This window comes from Tripterygium wilfordii, chromosome 3 (genome assembly GCF_013401445.1).
Source record: "Tripterygium wilfordii isolate XIE 37 chromosome 3, ASM1340144v1, whole genome shotgun sequence".
NCBI lineage: Eukaryota > Viridiplantae > Streptophyta > Magnoliopsida > Celastrales > Celastraceae > Tripterygium > Tripterygium wilfordii.
In genome coordinates, this window is record NC_052234.1 from 903,000 (window position 1) to 925,728 (window position 22,729).

Below are 22,729 nucleotides of genomic sequence, written 5' to 3' on the forward strand. Positions count from 1 at the left end.
TCGTAAAACTTTTTTGATATTTATAATATAATGGGGTTTGAACTTACGTTCCAAAACCTTATCCACTATGATATGTGAAGTAGATATTTATTTTTTGGACCCGTCCTCGAAATATTTAGACCCAAAAGAACATTTTATTTGTGTGAGAGAAGCTATACGTGAGACTAGAAAACCCGTAACCATTTTGATATGTGAAGTAGATATTTATTGTGATATTTATTCTTTGGATCGTTCTCTAAATATTTAGACCCAAACAAACGTATCATTTGTGTGAGGGAAGCTGTACGTGATACTAGAAGTGTTGAAAAAGGAGAACCCACTAGACACTAACAAATGAAACCCTAATTTAAAATTATACTATATATTAAATTATCATTAATTAGAATGGAAAGGGACGAAAACGGGCGAATCTCTACAGGTCAGAGAATCAACGGCCGTGATCAAAGGGCCACTATAAAATCCATCTTATTCAGCAGCATTCGTCGTCCCGCTCGCGCTTTTTTCACGTAGAGAGGACAGGGAAGCAGAAGCCGCCAGCAATGTGTGGAATACTCGCCGTCTTCGGCTGCACAGACAACTCTCAAGCCAAACGCTTCCGCATCATCGAGCTGTCTCGAAGGTTAGTTCTTTCAATAATATTTTCCCTCTCATGATTTCCTTCTGCACATCTTCTCTTTGCGTTTGCAAAATCACCGAATTTGTTGCTGTTGATTTGGAAACGCAGATTGCGCCATAGAGGTCCCGATTGGAGTGGCTTGCATTGTCACGAGGACTGTTATCTTGCTCATCAGCGACTAGCTATTGTAGACCCGCTTCAGGGGATCAGCCACTTTACAATGAAGACAAGACTGTTATTGTCACGGTATATATGATATGTTGGAATATAACATGCAATAAACCAATTAATATTTATATTGCATGAACAGTGAACAAGCTACAGAACTAAAACAGTAACATTAATCAGAAACAGTAACATCAGCATATATGAACTCAATAATTGATGTTAAAATTAAAATACCAAAACCCGTAAACAGTTGATAGGAATAGTGGGAGCGAGGTACGCCTTTCACGAATCTCCTTAAAGAGAAATGTCCAGCCACTGGTGCCAAGCTCTCCGGACAGACTCTTCCCAAGATACAACGCTCCGCAAACCACTAGTAAGCAGCACTTCAATACTAATGGACTTAGACAAACCAATTTAGAATTGCACTCTCAAACAGATTGAAGAAAAAGAAAACGAGACTTAGAAGAGCAGCAGAATGACAGAAGAAGAAGATTTTCTATCTAATGAAGCTGCTGCCAAGGCTCTCCTTATATAGGAGGCTTAGCAACAAAAAACCCAGAATCGGGCTGGCAATTTGACCAAGCAAGGTTGCAACCACCAGTCATGGGCTGGGCTTGAACAGTCCATATTCAATGCATTTGGGCCTCTCTTATGGGCTTATAACAAAGTGCAAAAATGTAAGAAATTATTGGGCTAAGCCTGCGAAGGGCCTGACACGCACCGGCTCTACTCGGCAGGCGGGCGCGCGCGTGTGTTTTAGTCCAAGTTCATAATGTGGAACCTCTCACTCCTACAAAAGCTTGGGTGCCCTTGGGCCCAAAGTTTTACTACAACACTTGGACTTATAAACAACACATCCACATGGTATTTTTTCAATGTGGGATTCCCATACACACACTTATTGCATTATGTTCACCATGCTCATCATGGTCACTTTGAAGTCTTTTTACATTCAACCAATAAATGATTTGGTCACACTAATTACTCCAGTTTATTGTCCTTATAACAAGGATCAATTGCCCATAAATTTCATTCAATAATTATTATTGAGCTTTCATTTAATAATGGTCAAAATATAGTTGACCATCATTTTCCAACATGATTTACCTAATTCTCTGGCTGTCACTCTTAACCTTGAATTAATAAAAATGAAAAAGGGGCAACTTTTGTTCTTATGGCGTCCTATGAAGAAAATTAGACAGTTGATTTAAATGGATAGTTCAAAACATACAAATCTTTCTTTTTATTCAAGTTCTGTACGTGAAAAATGAAACAAAGTATCGAGGATATGGGAAAAACTTAAATGAACACTTATTATGGACGAAAATTTGTTGGTAATCTTAGGCTCCGTGAGTGAATTGATAGTATGTGTCGGAAGAACCTTAATTATCTAGAAAGAGCTACTTGTAAACTCCATGGAATCTTTGATGACGTCGTTGAATTAAAGCATTAAATCTTTGATGAAGTCGATGAATTAAAGCCTTAACATAGACTTTTCTGATGAGCTAAGCCATAAACCTATTTGAACTAGAACATGATATAACATTCTATTTTCTACAAAATCAGTGCTACTTAGCTGTAGAGATTTTGTTATAGACTCATATGGAAATGAATAGAAGCTTCAATTATTTTATTTTGGACATGAGAGGGATAGTTATCTCAATCAAACATTTTCTGTTGCTTTGAAAGCTAAATTTAACCCTTTCTAGATAAGAGTTGGGGCTTCAATTATGTTTGGATTTTTGGTACTAGAAAATTTTCCAAACTAATGCCTGATTTATTTTCTTCTTGCTGATCGAAAACAGAAAAATCCAAGTTATGCAATCTTTTATTGAATTGGTGTAGGAGAGTGCCTTGTTGTGGACCCTTTCAATACTTTATAGCTTTAGTTTAAATAATGCACATCCATGCAATTTGTACTTATTTTATTAGCAATGCATACTACTAGCAGGTTATGATACGAAGAAGTTTAGCATGACCCCTGTGGTAGGATGTCATGCACAAAAATGATCTGTCATGGTTAAAATAGTACATATACATGCTAGTTCAGTCCTTTTGGTTTTAATTTTTCCTTCTTAGATGCTTGTGGTGTGTCATGGTATCTGAAGGTAAAATATTTTCTAGACCTTCTCTTAATCGTAGTATAAAATCTTGGATACTCTCATTTCTTATCAATGGCGCTTTGATCTTAAGGTTAATGGGGAGATCTATAACCATAAAGAATTAAGAGAAAAGTTGAAGTCTCATCAGTTCCGAACTGGAAGTGACTGTGAAGTGATCGCGCATCTTGTAAGTACTTGAGAATTAGTATATGTCTATGTTCATTTCCCTTGTCTGCTTCATTACCACTTGCCTGGGTTTCAAGACGTTTATTTTTTGGTTTGTTGTCTTTTGTAGTATGAAGAATATGGAGAGGACTTTGTCGACATGCTGGATGGCATGTTCTCTTTTGTTCTTCTTGACACCCGTGACAGGAGTTTCATTGCAGCTCGGGATGCTATTGGAATTACTCCACTATATGGGGGCTGGGGCCTTGATGGTACATACCTTTTCTTCAACATATGTTCGACAAGTTACTTTTTTCATCACATCGTGATATTATGTTAGTTAGATTAATTTCTTTACTATTTCTTGAGAGAAACCCCATAGCCATATTTGGGTTAGGCTTTTTCCAAGGTAAACTAATCTGAAATGTGGGCTCTATTTGAAAGGAATAAAAATTATACATTATTGAATGCTTTTTGAAAAAACTTTGAAAGTGCATTATTTAAGTCTTCCTTGAATAGTATGCTTAGATATTTTCCATAGCAAGCTCTAAAATGCAGTACAACACGTGTTAGTTAACTAGGCAGTATTCACTGTCTCCTTCACTGCACTTTAAAAGGCATTGACATCCATCTTGAATTTTGCATGCTGGCATGGTTGAGTTTCTACGTTGACTTGTTATTAACCACTCCATCACATTCTTAAAACATTAATTTCTTCCTTGATATCATTTAACATCTTCCAAATTTGGAGTCACATGAATGCATATGCAGCTAGTATGGAAGGGTCCATTAGTGTTGTGTAATTATTCGCAAGCGGACAAGTCGCACAAGTAATAAAGAATGAGTAGAGTATCGTTCCCACGAGGATATTTTAGCAAATTCAAATTCAAAGTCAATTCGAACAATTTTTACACTAATTGGTAATGCGAATTGTGATTGTGGTCATTCAAAGCTAACAAGCAACTGCAAAATCACTAAGTAAGTAACAAATTGAACAATTAACTAACAACAAACGACAATTTGATTTCCAAGAAAGTTAAACACTAGGGTTCCTAATTTCACCACCTCTCATCCAATTGAACTCCATTGATTCTTTAACTCTCAATTCTCAAATTAGTTGTTGACAATCAATTTCCCACTCTATTCAATGTTCTATTCCTAGATACATCGAATGTGTTTTCAACATAAATCCGGGTTATTCCTAACACTCGGATTAGTACATTGTAAACCCATTAAGATCAATGGAAATCACTTAACAATTGCATAAGTCATAAACCTATATTTCTATGGTTCATTCAACTTATGTTTTCTACGGATTCTTGCAACCTTAGGCCTATCCTTCCGGACTCAACTCAAGCTAAAAATCATTCAAATGGTGATCAAGCATTTGAAAGCAATAAGTGTATCCATAGAAAATCAACAACCATAAGAGAGATTAAAGGCTAAAAATCAAGTTCATTCAACATTCAAAGAGGGGTTCCATTAGGACCCCTAGTTAGAGGATTAGTTCCTCATAATCACGAAATACAACTTGAAATCCATACTAGCAGTCATTTAATACAAGAAATGAGAAGAAATTAGATGAAACCCCTGAAATTCCAGCTTGAGCTCCCAAGGGTTGCCGTCCAAGCTTGAGAGAATTTCTCCAAAACGTTCCAACCCCACAAAACCTAGCAACTTATTCCTTTTATACTCCCCATGACCCAGAGTCGTTTATCTCACAGGATGATGTCGTTTTGAGCTGATCTTTCTTGACTTTAGGTTGATTTCGGACATCTAAAGGCCTAAAAATTCGCGAGACTACTCTGGCCGATCGATCGGTTTTTGGCCCGATCGATCGGAATTCTCCACTGTCCAATTCAGTTAAATTAGAATCCGATCGATCGGGCATTTGGTCCGATCGATCGGATTTTTTCTTTCCGGGTCCAATTTCTTGCTTATTCCTATCCATTAAGCTGCTTTTCTTCCATTTATGCTCCGGAACCTGAAATGTGCAAATAACACTCTTTAAGCAGCATATAATTCGAATTAACTCTTAAACAATGCAAGATTTCATATAAAAGGATGCACAATTATATGAATATAATTGGCATATCAAATACCCCCACACTTAATCTTTGCTCGTCCTCGAGTAACTCCAAAATCAAGAATGAAAGGAATTTTAAAACTTTCCCACACTCTCAGGAATGAAAATAATTCAAGACAAAGGAGGAGCATCAACAAAACTGTAGCTCAGTAATAATATTTTTTTTTTTTTTTTTTTTTTAAAATGTCGAGCAGCCTTAGGATCAAAATTCAAACTCTAGCAGAAAACACAGCACATTACAAAGTTTTTAGCTTCAACTTCAAGCCTCACAGATATTCACTAGCAAGCAAAATCGCACTGAAGTGGCTAAGTGTTTCTCTCAAGTGCATGCGGGCGGAATATTATAAACAAGAACTCAGAATTCCCACATGCAATAATGTAATGAAGGCTTAAGAAACAAATGAAATGATCTCATGAATGGATGTCACTTAACCAAGCAATTGACCAACATCCTCATTCACCAACTCGTGTTCAAATTCAAAGCATTCTCAAAATCAAGTGGGACTTTTTAAGCTTGTAATGTAGGGTAAAGGCTAGATGAGAAGGGCAAAGGGTATAGAATTTTGAATTAGTGGAGGATCATTATACAAAGAAATGTCATTCAAATTTTTCTCCATACTTCACTATCTTTCCATTCTTCCATCATTCCCTTTCCTTCACAATCAATTCACAACTATAGAGTCACATGCAATTGCAATTGGTTTTTTTTTTTTCTTTTTTTTTTTTTCTTTTTTTTTTTTTTTTTTTTTTTTTTAAAGAAGAAACCAATTGCATGCTTCTGTTTCTTCTTTTCTATCAGTCAATACCCCCCCACACTTCTTCCAAAAGAAACTACAACATCCATCCACACTCCCTCAATGATCAAAAGAGATTCAGCATATATCATCCCAATTTTTCATTTAACATAAATAATTCTTCCTCCACAATAAGAAGCATGGAAGTTGGCTATGAATAAAAGGTCAGTGTTTGGCTTCAAAAAGGGTGCAATGGATAGCATGTATAAAATATGATGAAAGAGGTATTTATAGATTCAAAAATGGCCTTACTCTCATCTTTCAAGAACACTATTGAATTTCCCACAAGAAAGTGATTTGGATGTAATGTCATGCAATGAGTACTTAGCAAGCAACCGAGATGAAGAATAATGAGATCAAGCAAATATTATAGTGAGCGGAATAAAAACAATAGAGTTGATTTATATCACTCATTAAGAAACGAATGGCTCAAAAAACTCACATTGGTTCAAGTCTCCACAATTTGCTAAATAATGGATGTGCACTACCAAAAAGTTTTCAATTTGATCCTTTGGCCACAAGTTTTTTTTTTTTTTTTTTTTTTTTTTTTTTTTAAGGCTAAAAATCAACTTTCTAATCTACAATTCATCAATTCATCTCCAATGCATTGAACACATCAATAGGAAGCATCATAGAGGGGGAAAGCAACACTAAAAGTTTCAAAAGAAAAAGTTACACTACCATAAAATTAAAAGGTTCTAAAAGAAAAGAAAAACACAATAAAAAGACGAAACGTGATCTAATAAAAAGTTTTTCCTTCCCACCCCCACACTTGATGGGAACACTGTCCTCAGTGTTGCAAACTATGAGTACACAGTAGGGAGGAGAGGAACAAAACAACCTGGGCAATCTCAGAAGGAACGACGCCTGGATGGAAGAGAAACAGTGGATGGCCCAGCAGAAGCAGGTGCAGGAGCAGCTGGCGCGTTGGAAGACTGCATGGACAGCTGGCGTAGAAGAGCAACCATCTCCGATTGCTGAGCACGAATGGCAGCCAGCTGGTCACGTGTCTCAATCTGAAACATCTCAATGGCCTCTAACCGCTCCTCCGTAGAGCGAACATGTGGTGGATCAGCCTGACTGGACGGGGGACTAGAATCAGCCGGCTCAGCAGCCGGATCAACAGCTGGAGGGAGATGACCTGTACGCAGATTCCAGTCGGCGGGGGAGAGCTCAGAAACAAGAGGATCAGCATCACCGGTCTCTGGTAGCGGGTGCCCCAAATGACGGAGCAAACGAGTGATCAACCGGGGAAAGAACAACTGCATCTTCTTCCCCTGACGCACCTCCGTAGTGCATTGCAGCATGGAGCGCACAAAATAATAGCCAATATCAAACCAGCACTTCTGATGGAAGAAATACAGTAACTCCAAGGCTGGGCCGCGTCTCTCAGATTTATGGCCATGGGGCCATAAATTTTTCTTCATCATACTGTCAATAATCCAAAGACGAGAGGGAATAGAGCCTCTCGTAGCAGCATGCCTATTTCTCTGGCGGACAACTGGGTCGGGCACTAACGTGTGGAACATGGTAGTGTGATCCACCTCTACCGGAGGGCCGACTGGAAGATCCTCTGAATAAGAAGCAGGATAGCCAAGAGCATCACAAATATCAGCAGTAGTGAATGTATAAGAAACGACTCCTTTGTCTATCTTGGGTATTCTCACAATGTAATGCTCGGGGCCGTCGTCGCCCTCGCTGGAATCAACCGTGCGTAGAGTACGGTAGAAAGCACGAATTAAAGTGGAGTATACATCAAGCCGGAAATGGCGGTAGTTCCACAGAAAATCTAGCCGAGCTCGACTCAAGTACCCCGCGGCCCAAGAATTCAGTGGCTCGTCCATGATACGGGAGTCGAGCCTCCAATCATTCGCAATGCGAGCCGAAGCAAAATTATCCTCCGATGGCCGCGGACGCGGAGGTGCCAAAGTTTTCTTCTTAGTGCCCCGCGCTCGCTTGGGGGAGGGTGGAGGTGTGGTGGAACCGGACGCCTCAGCTGCCTTGCGTCGTCCCATGCTGCAAAAGACGAAAACAGATGAGAGCACGATGCAAAAATATGGAAAACACAAGGACAACAAGGTCGGATACATCTAACAAGCTCAAGTTCCCACAGACATCCATTTCAAAATAGTGTAAGCATTCAAACAAATCCCGCACTTCAAATGTGGAAGACATAATCTCACCCAAAAAGGGTGGAATCACAGTGGTGAAGAATGAGAAGAATGAATTGATTCCCACCCGCACTACGACTGGTTGGCGAGTTTGCATTGATTATAGGAAGCTCAACAATGCCACTAGGAAGGATCACTTTCCTTTACCCTTTATTGATCAAATGCTAGAGAGGCTTTCGGGATATTCCTATTATTGCTTCTTGGATGGTTATTCGGGGTACAATCAAATCCCCATTGCTCCGGAAGACCAAGAAAAGACCACTTTTACTTGTCCTTTTGGCACTTTTGCTTATAAAAGGATGCCTTTCGGCTTATGTAATGCGCCGGCCACCTTTCAACGGTGTATGATGAGTATTTTCAGTGATATGGTGGAGCACACAATTGAGGTATTCATGGATGATTTTTCTGTTTTTGGCTCATCATTTGACTCTTGTTTGAAAAATTTATCTATGGTGCTCCAAAGATGTGAAGAGACTAATTTAGTGCTCAATTGGGAGAAATGCCATTTCATGGTGCAAGAAGGGATAGTCTTAGGGCATCGAATTTCTCAAAAGGGCATTGAAGTGGACAAAGCTAAAATTGAACTTATTGAGAAACTCCCTCCACCAACTTCGGTTAAAGAGGTGAGAAGTTTTTTGGGGCATGCGGGATTCTATAGGCGTTTCATCAAGGATTTTTCGAGAATCACAAAGCCTTTGTGTGAATTATTGTTGAAAGATGTTAAGTTTCATTTTACAAAGGAGTGCTTGGCAGCCTATACCACTCTCAAGGAAAGGCTTACTACAGCTCCTATTATCACTTCTCCGGATTGGAACATTCCATTTGAGCTCATGTGTGATGCTAGTGACTACGCTATGGGAGCGGTTCTCGGTCAAAGGAAGAATAAAATTTTGTATGTTATCTACTATGCTAGCCGTACTCTAAATGATGCTCAACTCAATTACACAACAACGGAGAAAGAACTTTTGGCGGTTGTCTTTGCTCTTGACAAGTTCCGGTCGTACTTGATTGGCTCTAAAGTCATTGTATACACTGATCATGCAGCCTTGCGCTATTTATTAATGAAGAAGGAAGCCAAGCCAAGGTTGATTCGATGGATTCTTCTATTGCAAGAATTTGACTTGGAAATTCGAGATAAAAAGGGATCCGAGAATGTGGTGGCGGATCACTTGTCTAGAATATTGGAGGGGCGTGAAGAAGCGACCATTCCTATCAAAGAAACATTTCCAGATGAACAATTGTTTGCTATTCACTCTTCTACAACTCCTTGGTATGCTGATTTTGTAAATTATTTGGCCAAGGAGATCCTTCCTCCGGATTTATCCCACTATCAAAGGAAGAGATTCCTCCATCTTGTTCGGTTTTATTATTGGGAGGAGCCTTTCTTATGGAAGCAATGTATGGATCAAATTATTCGTCGGTGTGTTCCGGAGGAAGAAATGATTAGTATCTTGAAGCATTGCCACTCGTTTCCATGTGGTGGTCATTTTGGCGGTAACAAAACGGCAGATAAGGTCTTGCAATCCGGTTTTTATTGGCCTACTTTGTTTAAAGATGCCCACTCATTTGTTTCTGCTTGTGATGAATGTCAACGTACTGGGAATATTTCAAATCGGAATCAAATGCCTTTAACCAATATTCTCGAGGTGGAGCTTTTTGATGTGTGGGGCATAGATTTTATGGGGCCATTCCCTAATTCTTTGGGAAATTACTATATCCTTATGGCGGTTGACTATGTTTCTAAATGGGTGGAGGCTATGGCATTACCCACCAATGATTCCAAAAGGGTGTTGAAGTTTTTGAAGAAGAATATTTTTACAAGATTTGGTACCCCGAGGGCGATTATTAGTGATGGGGGTACCCACTTTTGCAACCGGCAATTCGATTCCTTGCTTGCCAAATATGGCATTACTCACAAGGTCGCTACTCCGTACCATCCTCAGACAAGTGGCCAAGTGGAGATTTCTAATAGAGAGTTGAAGAAAATTCTTGAAAAAACAGTCAATGCCTCAAGGAAGGATTGGTCTTTAAAGCTAGATGATGCTTTGTGGGCTTACCGTACAGCTTTTAAAACTCCTATTGGCATGTCTCCCTTCCGCTTGGTATTTGGGAAAGCTTGTCACCTCCCGGTTGAATTGGAGCACAAAGCCTTTTGGGCTATTAAATTTCTGAATTTTGACATGACAAGTGCGGGAGAACAACGGTTATTGCAATTGAATGAGCTTGATGAAATTCGCCTTGATGCTTATGAGAATGCAAAAATCTATAAGGAACGGACCAAGAAATGGCATGATAGCCACATTGTTCGGAAGGAGTTCAAGGTGGGGCAACAAGTGCTGTTATTCAATTCAAGACTCCGTCTATTTCCGGGCAAGCTCAAATCGAGATGGTCCGGACCTTTTCTAGTTACCACGGTGTTTCCTCATGGCGCCGTTGAGATCAAGCATGAAACTATGGGAACTTCATTCAAGGTGAATGGGCAGAGATTGAAGCCTTATTATGAAGCTGAATTTTCTGGAGGGAAGGTCACTCTTCCTCTCCAAAATCCACAACAATGAGCAAGCCATAGTCGGGCCATCGACTATAAACTAGGCGCTTGTTGGGAGGCAACCCAACCAGGGTACTTTCGTTCCCTAATTTCTTTTGCATTGCTTTATTTTCATGTACATATTTGTTTTGCTTGTTTTGAAAACTGCCTGGGTTGGATTGGAAGTGTTATGGTGCAGGATATGCAAAATTGTGAAAATATGGACAGAGACGAAGTCCGATCGATCGGACCATATAGCCGATCGATCGGATTGGGTAAGTAAAAAAAAAAAAGGGGGGACCCGTGGGAAAATCAATGTCAAACAAGCTGCAATTATGTAAATTGGAGAAAATGATTAGCGATTGGTTTTGATTTTTACTAAACTAATTAAAAAGAACAAAAACAAATCAAACACAAATATGAAATTAAGGATGGAAAGCACTAGGGTACTTAACTTCACCTCACCTATCCAATTCAATTCCCTTGATTCCTTAATCCCTAATTCATCTCTCAATAATGACAATCGATTTCTCAACCTATTCAATGTTCTATTCCTAGATACATCAAACGTATTTTCAATATAAATCCCTGTTATTCCTAACAATTGGATTAATATATCAAAAACTCATTACGAACTATGGAAATCATTTAGCAATTGCATAAGTCACAAACCTATATTCCTATGGTTCATGCACCCTATGTCATCTATGGCTTGAGGCAAACCCTAGATATCTCCTTCCGGTCTCAATCTAGGCAGCAAATCAATTGAATGATGGCCAAACACTCAAAAGCATTAATCACACCCATAGACAATCAAGAGAGAAAGAGAAATCAAGAAATAAGGAAATCAAGTTTATTGAATCTTCAAGGTTTGGTTACATTAAGACCCTAGTAGGAAATCTAGCCACTCATGGAAGCAAAATACATCATTAAACAAAGGAAATCAACCATAGAAACTAGGATAGAAAAGGAGAGAGGAAACCCCCTTGTAGATCCTCTTCTTCTCCAAGCTCCAAGGTGACCTCCAAGCTCTCCCATGGAGGCAGCACGAAATCCAGCTCCCCAGCCTCCAAGCTCTCCTCCAAAACCCTATCTTATGCCCTTTTATACTTCTCCAAACTCTTATGTCGTTTCCAAAACAAGTTGGGGTCGTTTTGGCTTAGAAACACGTGAATTCGGGTCTTTTCCGCGAAACTGCGCAGTGCTGTGAATAGTACTCCGATCGATCGGGAATAGTCCGATCGATCGGAAATACAATCTGTCTCAATGATATTTTTAGGTGTTTTGGCAGGTCCGATCGATCGGAAATTATGGCCGATCGATCGGAAATTAGTCATGGGCTCCAAGTCTTCATTTTGCACTCTTTTCCTCCCTTTCTTGCCTTGACACCTACAATATGCAAATATAGCTTTCTTAGGCAATATTAACTCTTAATCAACTCAAAATGCAATGAACTTATGTGTAAAGGATGCACAAATGTATGTATATATTTGACACATCAAACACCCCCACACTTAACCTTTGCTCGTCCTCGAGCAAGTTGAGAATGAATAAAGGAGGGAAAGAGTATTTTCTGTTAAGCTCAAATGAAAAATAAAACAACAAAGACCTACTCCAAATAAGCAACTAATCTATGCCACTTTCGTAGGGCTCACGATGACACTTAGCATGTGCCACAAGCCTTTAAACCCCTAGGTGCCCCTAGTAGGAGGAGTTGTGTCTCCTGAGGGTTTACCAGAATGATACCCACAAACATTAAACAAATTCAATGCCAAAATTCATGTCATCAACAAGAGTATAAAACGGATTCACAATTGCAACCCTATCCACATTAACAAACCAAACATTAGGGCATTCAAACCAATAAAGGCATTCCTTCAAGAATCTTATCTCATCCACTTTGCTTATAAATTCTAGAATTGATGCACATAATGGATTTCACTTGATATTTGGCTTCAAAGTGACCTAAACAATGGCCATGTAGTCTTCCAAGAACAATAAGAATCCAAAAGCAAATAGAATGAGCATTTATTCAAACTTCATTCTTATTCACATTTTTTTTTTCTTTTTCTTCTCAAAGGTGACTTGTGCAATGTTCAACCTCCTTAAGCTTTCTAAATGACTCATGTAACGAGCTTTCGACCAATGACTCCCAATCCAGTTGGCTTAGGGCACTAGGTGTTAAGACACCCCAACGGATCTAATTACCCAAGTCAAAAAGGCTACGAGGTTAAACTAGTCACCAAGGTACTCTAACATTCATTTCCTACCTTTTTACGCGAAACTCATTGCTTGCTAGGCAAGAGGCCCGGTTACTCAGCAAAAAATTTATGAAAGAATACGATGAGACGGAAGACTTGTAATCCTCCCAATCCAGTTGGCTTAGGGCACTAGGTGTTATGGCGTTGATGCTCTACCGAAGACTTGTAATCCTCCTCCATTAGAATACGATGCATACACATAGTGGGGCTGATTCCCCGAATATCTGCTATTGTCCACCCCAAAGCCATTTTGTGCTCCCTCAATACTCTTAAAAGTTTGTCCTCTTCTTCCGTATTCAACTTCGAAGAGATAATAACCGGCAAGGTAGTAGAATTTCCCAAGTAAGCATACCGAAGATGAGACGGAAGAGGTTTCAAAGTGAGTGTTGGAGCTTCTATGATACTTGGTTGTGGCCTTGAAGACAAAACACCAAGCGGTTCAAATCGCTGGAATCTTCTTGGTTTAGCTTCTTGCATCGATTCTAACCAATTCATAAACTCTACCATTTCATCATCACCGTATTCAAGAGCATCTCTATTCACCAAGCAAGACTCAAGAGGGTCTTGGCAAGAATTGATGGAATAAGTATGAGCCAAAATATGGTCCACCGAGTCTATGCAAAGACAAGATTCTTCGTCATTCGGGTACTTGGTAGTGTTAAACACCTTGAACGTGACTTCTTCATCCGCAATTCTCAATACCAAAGTACCTTTTTCCACATCAATAAGAGTCCTCCCCGTACGCAAGAAAGGTCTCCCCAAAATAATTGGAGTATTAGAATCTTCTTCCATATCAAGAATCACAAAATCCACCGGAAAAACCAATTTGTCTACTTTGACAAGAACATCCTCAATGATACCCCGAGGATGTTTAATAGATCGATCCGCCATGATAAGAGACATTGTAGTGGGGCTGATTTCATGCAAGCCAATGAGCTTGGCTATCGATAGTGGCATTAAATTGATACTAGCTCCCAAATCACATAATGCCCTTTCAATTACTGTACTGCCAATAGTGCAAGGAATAGTGAAACTTCCTGGATCTTTCTTCTTAACTGGAAGCTTTTGCTGCACTATTGCACTACACTCCTCTGTCAACTGGACACTCTCATAATCCTTCAACCTCCGCTTCTTAGAAAGAATCTCCTTCATAAACTTGGCATAGCTGGGCATCTGCTCCAAAGCTTCGGCAAAAGGTATGTTTATCTGCAATTTCTTGAACACATCAAGAAACTTTGAGAATCCAGAATCCGTCTTGGTGTTTTTCAACCTTTGTGGAAAAGGAATTGGAGGTACATATGCTTTAACTGGAGGTGCTGGCAATGAACTATCAGGCCAATCCAATTCAACTGCATACCGGGACTGCACATCCTTGCTCTTCTGCATATTTTCAACACTTTCATTTTGGTCTGCAGTGGTCCGATCGATCGGAATTGTGTCCGATCGATCGGATTTTTCTCCTGTCTCATTTTCAAATTCAGGGATCCGATCGATCGGATTTGAGGTCCGATCGATCGGATTTGGACTCTGTGTTTCCTCAACTACATTTTTCTGCAATTCTGCATCTTTCAATTTTTTCGCTTTTTCAGCATCGAGATCAGCAGCAGTTTTTACTAGATTCCCATTCCGTAAGGTGATAGCATAACAATGATCTTTACCTTTTGGATTCACTTCCGTTTGGCTAGGGAGTTCCCCTTTTTCTCTTGATGATAGGGCATTAGCTAGCTGCCCCACTTGTATTTCAAGATTTCTAATGGATGCCCCTTGATTCTGAATCAGTGACGCTTGAGTTTGTAATGCAGAATCAGTCTTGCTAATGAAATTGTTGGTGTTGTTGGCTAATGCCTCCATACTTCCGGCCATTTTAGCAAACATTTCATCGATATCCCTCCTTTTCTCTTGTGGCTGGATTTGTTGAGGGGGGGGGGTTTTGCACATTTTTATTGTTGCTCCAAGAGAAGTTTGGATGATTCCGAAACCCCGGATTATAGAAGTTTGAGTATGGATCATTTCGGGGCCGACTGTAATATCCACCTCCAATAGCATTAACTTGCTCACCTTGAGACGAAGATGCATTAGTGATCAAGCATTCTCCGGTGTGATGGTTAGTACTACAACAATAATCACAAGACATATGAGAAGGTGTGCTTTGCATAGCATGTACTCCTTGAGCTTGATTTAGTGTCAATGCCTCAATCTTCTTTGCCATTATAGCCAAGGTAGACATAACTTCATCATCTCTAAAACTTCCTCCTTGCTTTGGATTCCCCCTCTCCGAAGACCAAGAGTTAGTGGTTTTGGCCACTTTTTCCAGTAATTCTCTAGCCTCCTCTTGATTCTTGGTCATGAATGAACCTCCCGCAGCTGCATTAATAGTCTCTTTAGTATGCATGCTCAAACCATTATAAAAAGCTTGGTACACTACCCATTCCGGGAGGCCATGATTTGGGTAACTTCGAATAATTCCTTTAAAGCGCTCCCAAGCTTCATAAAATGATTCAAAATCCTTTTGGGCAAAAGACATGATATCCGCCCTAATTAGCACCGCCTTGCTTGGAGGAAAGAATTTCGTCAAAAATTGTTCCGCCATCTCATCCCAAGTGGTGATAGAGTTGGGAGGCAAAGACATCAACCATCCCTTAGCCTTGTCCCTCAAAGAAAATGGGAATAACCTCAACAAGATAGCATCCTTAGAAGCTCCGTTAATCCCAAAAGTGGTGCACACATGCAAGAAAGAGCGAAGATGAATATTGGGCTCTTCATTGGGAAGACCATAGAAAACCACTGAATTAGAGATAATGTTGATGATAGCCGGCTTGATCTCAAAATTAGTAGCATTGATAGGGGGATAGCGGATGCTTGAAGGATTGGTGTCCCAAGTAGGCCTAGCACAATCCTCGAGAGAGCGAGGATCAAATTGTCTAGGAGGACCTTCAACCTCATCATCACCATGTCTTACATTAACACCTCCACCATTACCATTGCCACCATTCACATTTACAGCTCCACCAAGATCACCAAGATTTCCCCTTCCTTGATTGTCCCCAAAGCCTTCCATTTGATTATTAATAAGCTCTCGTCTAAGATTGTGAAGAGTCCTTTCAATCTCCAAATCAATAGCAATTAATTCTGGATTAGAAGAACGTGTTCCCAAGCTCATACAAGAGGAAATAATTTCTGCAGAAAATTAAAAACCGAATTAGCACAAAAATTTCCTAAATTGACACAAAAATAAAACTTTGCCTCAATCCCCGGCAACGGCGCCAAAAACTTGTTGTGTAATTATTCGCAAGCGGACAAGTCGCACAAGTAATAAAGAATGAGTAGAGTATCGTTCCCACGAGGATATTTTAGCAAATTCAAATTCAAAGTCAATTCGAACAATTTTTACACTAATTGGTAATGCGAATTGTGATTGTGGTCATTCAAAGCTAACAAGCAACTGCAAAATCACTAAGTAAGTAACAAATTGAACAATTAACTAACAACAAACGACAATTTGATTTCCAAGAAAGTTAAACACTAGGGTTCCTAATTTCACCACCTCTCATCCAATTGAACTCCATTGATTCTTTAACTCTCAATTCTCAAATTAGTTGTTGACAATCAATTTCCCACTCTATTCAATGTTCTATTCCTAGATACATCGAATGTGTTTTCAACATAAATCCGGGTTATTCCTAACACTCGGATTAGTACATTGTAAACCCATTAAGATCAATGGAAATCACTTAACAATTGCATAAGTCATAAACCTATATTTCTATGGTTCATTCAACTTATGTTTTCTACGGATTCTTGCAACCTTAGGCCTATCCTTCCGGACTCAACTCAAGCTAAAAATCATTCAAATGGTGATCAAGCATTTGAAAGCAATAAGTGTATCCATAGAAAATCAACAACCATAAGAGAGATTAAAGGCTAAAAATCAAGTTCATTCAACATTCAAAGAGGGGTTCCATTAGGACCCCTAGTTAGAGGATTAGTTCCTCATAATCACGAAATACAACTTGAAATCCATACTAGCAGTCATTTAATACAAGAAATGAGAAGAAATTAGATGAAACCCCTGAAATTCCAGCTTGAGCTCCCAATGGTTGCCGTCCAAGCTTGAGAGAATTTCTCCAAAACGTTCCAACCCCACAAAACCTAGCAACTTATTCCTTTTATACTCCCCATGACCCAGAGTCGTTTATCTCACAGGATGATGTCGTTTTGAGCTGATCTTTCTTGACTTTAGGTTGATTTCGGACATCTAAAGGCCTAAAAATTCGCGAGACTACTCTGGCCGATCGATCGGTTTTTGGCCCGATCGATCGGAATTCTCCACTGTCCAATTCAGTTAAATTAGAATCCGATCGATCGGGCATTTGGTCCGATCGATCGGATTTTTTCTTTCCGGGTCCAATTTCTTGCTTATTCCTATCCATTAAGCTGCTTTTCTTCCATTTATGCTCCGGAACCTGAAATGTGCAAATAACACTCTTTAAGCAGCATATAATTCGAATTAACTCTTAAACAATGCAAGATTTCATATAAAAGGATGCACAATTATATGAATATAATTGGCATATCAATTAGCAATAGACTTTTGAAAGCTTCGATTACAACGGTGGTGTTATTGTTACTGCTAACACTAGCATTCCTTAGCTTGGGTGGATCTTGTTTACTTATGTGTTGTAGCAAACCTTAACACGTAATATTCTGGATATGATTTGTTTACTTCTGCAACTAGTGCATGTTTAGAAAGTTTGAAAGGCACCGTTGACAAAAGCTGATGGCATTTTTCATCTGTTTGGGCAGCCCAGCCCACTTTATCATTTTAGTGTGTGTGGAATCTGTGGATCCATGTTAATCACATAGAATGGATTCAATAAGTAGTGACAGTGACTAGCAGATGATGTACCTGATCTTCGTTTTATTTTTCTGTGATATCTTTGTTTTTTTTTTGGAACATCTGTTTAGGCACAATCGAATTTGGTTTATCTGAGTGTTGTTAAATTCACTATTCAACATCTTTTATGATGTAAAATTCATGATGTCAGTTATGATTTTCCTTGTAAGATATTTTAACTTTTTTTTATTTGGTGCCATATCTCTCTTCAGGTTCAATATGGTTTGCTTCTGAAATGAAAGCATTGAGTGACGATTGTGAAAGATTTGTATCTTTCCTTCCGGGGCATATATATTCAAGCAAACAAGGTTGGCATATTTGAAACGTTAATCGTTACAAAGTAGTCTAGGGTATACTTCTTTTACATATTTCTTTTGTTTTTTTTTTTGAAGCAAACAAGTTGGGTTATGTGACTTTTAAATAGGTTGTATAGTTTATAGAATTTGTTCCACCTTGAAATGTAAAATTGTTAATTCAATCATTGGTTGAATTATGAAGTAAGAAAATGTTATGATATATGGGACGGTTCATCTAAGGAGAGCTCGTTTTGTTTGACTAAGAAATTCAAGGCATTTTTGCAGATACGCTAATCCGAAAAATGGGAATAGGGAATTTCTTAATTTTATTTGGTTGCCCCGCCCCACTCCTCCCCTCCTTTGCATCTGTGTTTTGAAAAGTTGATATCCATGGAATGGAATTCCATCCTTATTGTGATTTTTTAAATTTTCTTTGATAACAGTAGCAATGCCTTGCAGGTGGGCTTAGAAGGTGGTACATCCCACCCTGGTTCTCAGAGCAGATTCCTTCCACACCATATGATCCCCTGGTTTTACGTGCAGCTTTTGAGAAGGCATGCTCTGGCCATCTTCTTATATTTGCTTGAAATCCTTTCTGAGTTATATCTTGGTTCTTTTTGACTTTGTCCAATGGAACAAGCTCTGAGAATATCTCCTCATATAGAACTGCTTCTCCATTGAGATTTAAGTGTATATTCTTTATTCTGTGGCGGCATGAACTAAATGTGGTTAAAACTATTTCTATAAGTTGGAGTGATGCTGCTCAAATACAGAGCACTTTACCTCACTATGTTAAATTCAGAAGCGTATATTAATCTGTAACGGTTTGGAATTGTATTCTTCTATTTTTTATTAAATCGAAATTAGATTCAATCCCCTTGTATGCTCTCTTTCCAAATGATCCAGTGGAAGGAAAGAGACTAACAAAAAAACTTTTTATGTGTTCCACTGGTGGTCCTTTCGTTCATTTTTTTATATGTGGTCAACTGATGGCCAGAATGAACTCTGTTTCTTTTTTTTTCTTTTTCGAAACAAATATATTAGTTTGAACAAAGTTCGTATAATTTCATGCAAATTCTTGAATAAAGTAGAATGACTTCTCATTGATCGTGGTAATTTCCTCCTCCTTTTTTGAGACTCATGTAATTTACCTAGTTTATTTTGAGACTAAAACTCTACATGTGTTCGGTTAATGTCATGCAGGCTGTCATTAAGAGACTTATGACTGATGTACCATTTGGTGTACTTTTGTCTGGAGGGCTGGACTCATCACTTGTCGCTGCTGTGGCATCCCGCCATTTGGTTGAGTCAGAAGCTGCTTGCCAATGGGGATCACAATTACATACCTTCTGCATTGGTCTGAGGGTAATCTCTAAAATATTTTAGCTTCTAGAATAGCATGTGTTTTTCTATGGAGGCCTTGACCATTAATGTGGACTCCTGTTTATGAAGTCACAATTATACTATTGATGGCAAAAATAATTGAAGACTGGAAAAATTTACAGTTGTAAAAAGATTTCACAGTGTTCGGTTTTCTTTCCTCTGGGTTTGTCTCTGTATAGCTTATTTATTCATTTATATTCGTTATTCAGGGTTCCCCAGATCTGAAGGCTGCCAGAGAGGTAGCAAATTATCTTAAAACTCGCCACCATGAGTTTTATTTTACTGTTCAGGTAATCACTTATGCATCTTTTTAAAACAAGAGAAAACATCTGTTATGTGAGTTCTTGGTCTTTACAAATTGGAGCCTTTTTATGTTAACTGTCATATCAGGAAGGTATAGATGCTCTTGAAGAAGTTATATATCATATTGAAACATATGATGTGACTACTATTAGAGCAAGCACTCCGATGTTTCTCATGTCTCGGAAAATTAAATCTTTGGGAGTGAAAATGGTTATTTCTGGGGAAGGTTCAGATGAAATATTTGGAGGTTACTTGTATTTCCACAAGGCACCTAACAAAGAAGAGTTTCACGAAGAAACATGTAGAAAGGTAATTTTGTCTCTGTTTATTTGTTCACATGTATTGACGGACTGTTCAACTTGACTGGCCGTAATATATACTGCTTGGTCCATTTTGTCGGTTCTGATGGCATCTTTTCTAACTCAATAGATCAAAGCTCTTCATCTTTATGATTGCTTGAGGGCCAATAAATCGACTTCAGCATGGGCTGTTGAAGCACGTGTACCCTTTTTAGATAAAGAATTCATCAACACAGCAATGAGCATAGATCCAGAGTGGAAAATGGTATGAAAGTTCTTAAGATCTTGGGCATTGCAATGCACAATCCATTTTAACTGTGTAGAGCTTCAGGTGCATTGTTTGCGACAAAACCAAGTTTATTTTTTCTTCGTTGTAATAGCTATTTGTGGGGCTAATTTATTCATGGCTGGTATTGTCATTATACTTGCAAATGCTAGATTATGCATATCACTTGGTAACAATTGCAGGCAGAGTTGAGTCTCAATATTTGAATGGCCATGATTCTTAAGGTTTGACAAGAGGTCATTTTTCATGTAATCTTTGTTCTTTATATTGTTGGCTCTAGTCCTTCACAGGGTTAGTCATTCAGTTTTTAATGTCCATGAATTGTTGCTCTGTAAACTTGCTGGATGGTGACTTTAAGCAATATCCTAATAACTATTTGTATATTTACACCCATTACAGATCAGACCAGATATTGGAAGGATTGAGAAGTGGGTGTTACGTAATGCATTCGATGATGATCACAAGCCATATCTGCCAAAGGTGTGCAATATTTTAGCATTTACTGACTTCGGGCTTGCCGAATTTGATATGAATTTATATCTTGCTTCTGCTTTCCTTCCTTTTTCCCTCTGGACTGTTTTGTCCATCTTGCTACGATTTTACATGCGTTTTCTTCTTTTTTGCCTTTTGGGGTTTAGCACATATTGTACAGGCAGAAGGAACAATTCAGCGATGGTGTTGGGTACAGTTGGATTGATGGCTTGAAGGATCATGCGAACAAACAAGTATGCATCCTTTCAACTAGGGTTTCATTTTGGATGCCTTGCCCGTCTTGTTGACCAGGATTTGGTTCTTAAATTGCGTATGTCGTGGGTTTTACCGTTTTGCCAAAGCTTTTTGCTCTGCAAGGGGAATCCATCATTTTCTTTTAATTTTCAATACACCTCTTGAGTACATTGAATAAATACCTAGTCTCAATTTGTAATCTGTCAGGTTACAGATTCAATGCTGATGAATGCAAGCTTTGTTTACCCTGAGAATACTCCTACGACAAAAGAGGGCTACTACTATAGGACGATCTTTGAGAAATTCTTCCCTAAGGTGGTTTTAAGTTCTTTCTATTAATGTTATTTTTCATTTGGTATTTCTATTAAACTTTTGCTCACTTCTTTAGAAATTATTTTGATCAATTTCCCATTTATGAGCAGAATGCTGCAAGAGCTACAGTTCCTGGAGGTCCAAGTGTGGCATGCAGTACAGCTAAAGCGGTGGAATGGGATGCTGCATGGTCAAAAAATCCGGATCCTTCCGGTCGTGCTGCCCTGGGTGTCCATGCCTCTGCATATGAGGAGCAGAGAGATATGAAGAATGCCAATGTGATGAATGGACGCTCACATAAACTACAAGAAGGCATTGTAGAGAAGACTGCAACAGTAGTTTGATTGGGGCTAGAGCAGTAGAGCATACATATTTTCCGTGCATTAACAATGCGAACTAACACGAAAGGTACTAAATTTCATTGGGAAAGTCGATCTGTCTTCCGTTCCAATGTTATAAAGCTAGTTTTTAATTTTTTATGAATGAAATTCATCGTTGGATCTTAAATTCCAATTTCGTCTAATTCTGGTTCTATTGACAGATCCCATGAAAGGCTTTTGCTGGTGAAGTTTGCCAAACTACAGGTAGAGGTGCTAGACGTTTAGAGACACGTTGGTTAGGCTGTGTAATACCCACATTTTCTTTTGTAGTTGTCTGAAGAGCATTATTAGATCCTTAAAGGGGTTTGGATTTCATCTGATATAGTTCTCTGGTCTTGAATTAGCGACTTATTTCCCTTGTTTCTTCCTTCCTTGTTCTTCCACGAATGGCCTGAAAGTGAATGAGCAACTTATATTAATTTGTGTGAAGTGCGGAAGTCTTCATACTTGGCTTAATGGCGGGACAAGGATATCAAATCCAATTTGTATCCGAAACAGGTAAACAGTGAAAGAGTCCTTCATACAGTACAGTAACTAGGAGACACCGTAAATGTAGAGAAGGACCTCTCGATCATTACGAATATTCCTAAACTACTATATGAGTCAGTAGCGCAAATATTCCTAAATTGGTGAAGCTCTAAACTCGAGTTGTCGACTCAGGTCGCTTCATATCAGTGACAAGTAAGATTGGACATAAGGTCATATGGAGAGAACGAGACCGAAGCTCACAAAATGGAATTAACTTCACAAAGTCTCTCATGATCTTTGGCTCATGCAAGAAAATAATGTGGAAACAGTTGAACGTGGAATTCAACGTACGACTATTTACATTTGCAATGAGTTACCATAATCAATATCGTACAAACAACGAAGCAACTCAATAGATTTGTGAACACTATATTTCTTTTTGCTCACAAAACCTGATGATTGAATCAGAGAGTGGCACATCCACTATTGAAA

The 22,729-nt window shown here is 38.9% G+C and overlaps 1 non-coding gene and 1 pseudogene across 1 annotated transcript; both read left to right on the top strand.

Annotated features, from left to right (window-relative positions):
* Window positions 1–310: 310 nt before the first annotated feature.
* LOC119988156 lies at window positions 311–22,221 on the top strand (annotated as a pseudogene).
* On the top strand, window positions 15,326–15,432 carry LOC119995736. The gene has a single exon (XR_005467697.1). It is a non-coding gene; the product is annotated as a small nucleolar RNA R71 (small nucleolar RNA).
* Window positions 22,222–22,729: the final 508 nt, after the last annotated feature.